We start from the raw sequence: 6,000 nt of genomic DNA on the forward strand, positions 1-6,000 counted from the left end.
TTTGAAGTAATTCTTGAAGCTTTCCTTGCGGCGTCTGTCTAGGGCAATTAGCCTCCGATCTACACTAAATGAAACTCTGCATTTTGCTAAAAATTGACCCGGTCACAGCATGCTTACTTGGCAAAATGGGCTCGGTAATCAAAAGGTTAAACTTTTCATTGTGAAATGGAAACTATACACAGTGGCAGCAATTAGGGGAGTCGAGGGGGGCCAGTTGTCCCCGCACTGTGTTAAACATTATCTGCCAATTGCTCCCCCAATTTTGGCACCTTGCCCCACTAGTTTTGGTACCCAATCGTCGCCACGGACTATACATTTCTTCTTTTATTTAGAATAGTTGTTTAATTTATCATAAGATGGAATCATATTTTGTGCATAATTTCCATCTGAGAGGACAAACACCATTGTTGTTTCAATATTTTTCCATTCTGGAAAACTCACTCATTTTACATGTCAAAACTTAAGTTGTTCAATAAAGTGGAAGGAAAATTCTATGTTATCCAGGAACAAATGGTCTGCCTGCAACACGTTATTGTGTAATCACAATGTGAATGCAATAAACCTCTCCTCACATGAACAATAGCTCAATAGTGTGAGGAAGTTGTTATATCATTTTTTTGCATGAAAAGGAAATATAGTTTTAAAAATATTTCTACAGAGCATTCCCTGACATTTGCTACGAGACTCGGCGGCATGCGGCCCGGCATCAGCGCTTGTCTTTCCCAGTGAACGGGTCCATGACAGTCTCTTATATTAAACCTCGTAAAAAAGTTTAGAGTAACAGGGTCAGTTCTGAATAAAAGTCGAAAGAAAAAAGGGGAAATAAAGTATACAAAGACAATCCACACACCATCTGCGAGTTAAAAGAGAGTATTGTATGAAAAATCTGGAGAATTACAGTAGATGAACTTGCACGTGTAAATGCCAATTTCCTTCGGAGATGCCAGGAATGTGTTGCAGCAGATGGACATCATTTTCAACATCTTCTGTAGTCAAGGTTAGTACACAATATGAAAACTTTGTTTTTTTAATTTTAATAGCCGACTCTAGCAACTGTCGCTGACCCGTTCACTGGGAAAGACAAGCGCTTATGCTGGGTATCTTGCCACTGAGCCTCGTAGCGAATGTCAGGGAATGCTCTGTATTTATGTTAGAATATTTTCATTTCTATGCAACCAATAGTTGCTTTTGTCATTATTGACAAATCATCCACGTGACACTTGCACCAACAATAAATGGCCGTATATTATCTGATTTAAGTGATTTTACTAAATTTGCAGTGTACACATTTTTGCTGCGTCCAGTACCTCAGATTTATTATTTATTCAATAATTAAATATGTTCATTTTCCAAAAACAACTTTTAAAACTTTGCTTTTCAGTGTTGGACAATTGGTAACATCATTGGCATACTAGTGATATGTATAGATTTATCGATGTTCATAAGAAGTGTGACACAAGAAAAACCGGATTGAAGTAATAACTCTGAATACTTACATTATTGGTTCCTGTCGGTGGTGTCACCTTCAAAGTACTCCCCCTCTGCTTCAATACACTTCTTAATTTGCCACTGCCATTGTTTGTAACATCCCTGGAAGTCATCTTCTGTAAGGGCCTTTAGTACGTTTTCCATTTTTTTTAACCTCATTAACGGAGGTAAAATGTGTTCCTTTTAATTGAGATTTGATTTTTAGGAACAAAAAAAGAGTCGCAAGGTGCCAAATCAGTTGAGTACTAAGATGGCCAGATCCAGATCCTGGCAGACCCGATCCTAAGATTTTTCGGATCTGGATCCATACGGATCCAGATCCGTTTTGCCATCCCACATGATGTCCTTGGCCCAGTGGGAAGTTTCTGTCATCAGCAACCATTTTTCCCTTTCCTGTAATAGTTTCACTCCAAAATCCTGCCCTTGTAGCGAAGATGCCACTGAGTTCGCAACACTGATGGTATCGTAGCAAGAAGACTGACAAGCTCAATGCACGCAGCTCCCTGTGGATTTCGAAGAAAGCAGGCAAGATAGCTAAATCCCAGTGTAACAACTTCTAAGAAATAAGTGTGCTAACTCAACGCCATCATCTTCTCATTGAAATGAACAATTTATGCACATTTTGTGATCGATTTTTTTCTTCTCTTCTGAGCGTGGGCTTCGCAGATAGCCTAGATAGCCTTGATATACACCATGTTGCCATTCGTCACCGGACACCCCTCAAAAAGTGCTCGGGATTGTCTGTACATGTCATACAACCTATAAAAGGCATTGTCAGTTGAGAATACACTCATACCAGCTACAGCAGTCTATATGGACAAACGACGCGAACTGAGTGAGGTGGAAAGAGGGATGATCATTGGAGCCCACAGCTTTGGGCATTCGACCCGTAAGATTTCAGACAAATTTCAGATACCCCAGTCGACAGTGAGTGATGTTATCGTGAAGTGGAAGCGAGAGGGTGTCATGACATACCGACCCAGACCCAGTAAACCGAAAATATTAACAGAACATGACTGTTGATGCTTGAAACGTGTGGTGAAGTCAAACCGGAAGGCGTCATTACAGATGGTGGCACAGGAGTTTCGATTGGCTTCCAGTTGTGCTGCAAGTGATAGTACTGTCTGCCGGGAGATAGTCGCACTTGGTTTTCATGGTCGCGCAGCAGTTCACAAGCCGCATATCACAGCCAGCAATGCGACCCGTCGGTTACAGTGGTGCAAGGAACGCCGCCATTGGACTCTCGAACAATGGAAATACATCCTATGGAGTGATGAATCACGCTACCAGATGTGGTGGTCTGATGGACATGTGTGGGTGTGACGTATGCCTGGTGAACGCTGTTTACAGGACTGTATCGTACCCACAGTGAAATTCGGCGGAGGTGGCATCATGGTGTGGTCCTGCTTTTCATGGTATGGTCTTGGGCCTCTTGTTTTAGTTCGAGGAAACATGAATGCCGATATGTACCAAAAAGTTCTGGACAATTCTGCGCTACCAACATTGTGGGAACAATTCGGTATTGGCCCTTACCTGTTTCAGCACAACAATGCTCCATGTCATACGGCAGGCATTATCAACACGTGGTTTGAGGACATGGGTGTGCAAAAAGTTGATTTGCCAGCCCGAAGTCCAGATATCAACCCCATTGAACACCTTTGGGACGAGTTGGAGCGCCACTTGAGAGCCAGGCCATGCCTTCCAAAAAACACCACTGAGCTGTATGCCGCTTTGCAGCAGGAATGGGGCAAGATTCCCATCGACACGTATAGCAAATTGGTGGAAAGTCTTCCTCGAAGGGTTGCGGACGTCATTGCAGCAAAAGGTGGCCCTACACGATACTGATATGGTGCTCCGACCTGATTAACACACTTTTATGGGGTATCCGGTGAGGAATGGCAACATAGTGTATATACAGGGTGCTCGGAAATTCCCCTTACAAACTCCTAGGGCAAGTAGAGGGGACTGAGTAGATAATCTTTGGAATAGGAACCCATGTCCGGAAACGTACCGTTTCCGTGCTACAACCATGACAAAGTGTCGGATGTGCCTGTGTTGGTATGCAACCGGGTAGGTAGTACATGACGTCAGAAGATCACCTGATGGCATGTGACATCCGTCAGGAACTGTGGTTTCAGCATGATGTTGCACCACCTCACTTTACATGTGACGTTCGGAGACATCTTAACCGAAGATTCGGGTAAAGGTGGATAGGCCAAGGTGGTCCAACCATGTGGCCCCTATGATCGCCGGATTTAAATGCCATTGAACTATTTCTTGTGGGGTCGTTTGAAGAGTATGGTGTACGAGACTCCTGTAGACACAGAGGACGAATTGCTGACAGGAGTTATGTTCGCTGCACAAGAGATTGACGGAACACCAGGTGTGATGGAGCGAGTGTACCGGAACATGATTCGTTGGTACAATGTGTGCAACGACGTTCGTGGTCGTCACATCAGTGCCATATGTGACACATCCAGTGCAGAAGACAGAAACAAGTTGTTGCGTTCCACTGTCAACACAGGTGTTATTATGAGCAATGAATAGTACATTTATTTCTTGTTTCCTTGGCATTGTTACCAAATAAATTTGCTTGTATTATGGACTGAGTCACACGTCATTCATTTCTGTACCTTACGTAACACCTCATTGACATGGTTGTAATAAATGATTACACTTTAGGTCATCAGGTGATCTTCTGACGTCATGTACTGCCTACCCGGTTGCATACCAACACAGGCACATCCGACACTTTGTCATGGTTGTAGCACGGAAACGGTACGTTTCCGGACATGGGTTTCCATTCCAAATATTGTCTACTCAGTCCCCTCTACTAGCCCTAGGAGTTTGTAAAGGGAATTTCCGAGCACCCTGTATATACGAGGGGCGATCAGGTTGCTCCAACCCTAACATAGAAGGAATGACGTTATGATTGATTTTTTATTTTGTTATTGTTTAGTGATCCTTTATATGCTTTTAATCTGAATTGCAAGTCTAAGTAACATACAGTTTTCTTTTTACAGGAGTATAACTGAGCAAAGTTGTGTCAATGTGCCAGAATGGAGAAAACTGAGGTGAGAGTGGTGATCACATATTTTGTGAAGAAGAAGTGGACGGTATCCAAAATTCATGAGGACTTGGTGGATACACTAGGGGACACTGCTCCTTCATAGAGTATGGTGAAGAGATGGTGTCGTGAGTTTCATTGTGGGAGATAGTCGTGTGAGGATGAACATGCAGGTGGAGCACCAAAAACTGTCATGACGACCGAAAATACGATATCATGCTGAAGGATCGTTGAGTCACTATCCGTCATGTTGCTGAGATGTGTGACCTGTCATATGGCACTGTGCAAAACATAATTGCCCAGGAATTGCAAATGAAAAAAAATGCTGCAAGATGGGTCCCTCGAAACCTCACCCCAGATCAGAAGCGCACCCGAGTGCTCATCAGTCAAGAACTTCTTGACAAGTTTCGTGCTGATATAGACTATTTCCTTGCCCGATTTGTAACTATGGATGAAACGTGGGTCCATCACTTCGACCCAGAAACAAAATCACAAAGCATAGAGTGGAAATACCCACATCCTCCACCAACGAAGAAGTTCAAGGTGCAAACCTCAGCCAAGAAGGTGATGGCCTCAATTTTCTGGGACTGCAAGGGTGTCCTTCTTGTGGACTATCTACAAAGTGGCCAAACCATCACTGGCACATACTACAGTGACCTAATCAAAAAATTACGTGATTCCATCAAGAAAAAGAGGCGTGGGATGTTGACTCGCGGTGTGCTCCTTCACCAGGACAATGCACCTGTCCACACCTAACGCATTGCGAGGGTCGCTATCACAGATGCATCATTCGAATTGTTGCCCCACCCATCCTATTCCTCAGATTTGGCCCCCAGTGATTTCCATTTGTTCAAACATTTGAAGAATGACATTCGTGGGCAAAAATTTTCTGATGATTCTGAGGCGATAAGGGCTATAGACTCATGGTTGGAGGACCAGCCAGAAGAATTTTTTTTGCAAGCTATCCAGGCGTTGGAGCACTGATGGGTAAAGTGCATTGGAGTTGCAGGGGAGTATGTTGAAAAATAATAAAAAAATTGAAACCCTATAGCCGCTCTTTCTATGTTAGGGTCAGAGCAACCTGATCGCCCCTCGTATATCCTGGGAATTGATCCCTGTGTGCCACTCCGATTTCCATGAGATTTGGCAGGTGTATGGAGGGGCCCAAAGGAAGAAGTACGTGTTTTTGTGTTTCAGCTAAAAAACTGTTTTAGGGGGCAACCCCCCTCCCCCTCAAATGTCAAGATGAGGAGAAATTCAGGTGGGGATCTGACCCCGAAACCATGTAAATATGGCATAGGAAGAAACGGGGCATAGGGCCCCTCATTTCTCACAACACAATGAACATTTTTGATGTTTCTTTCAGTCACAGAAGAATGCTGGCGACCTGGTCATTCATCATCATCATCATAACTCTCCCTACCCTCCAAAAACCTTTTGTGCCA

Source organism: Lepisma saccharinum, chromosome 2, assembly GCF_977018435.1.
Source record: "Lepisma saccharinum chromosome 2, izLepSacc3.1, whole genome shotgun sequence".
NCBI lineage: Eukaryota > Metazoa > Arthropoda > Insecta > Zygentoma > Lepismatidae > Lepisma > Lepisma saccharinum.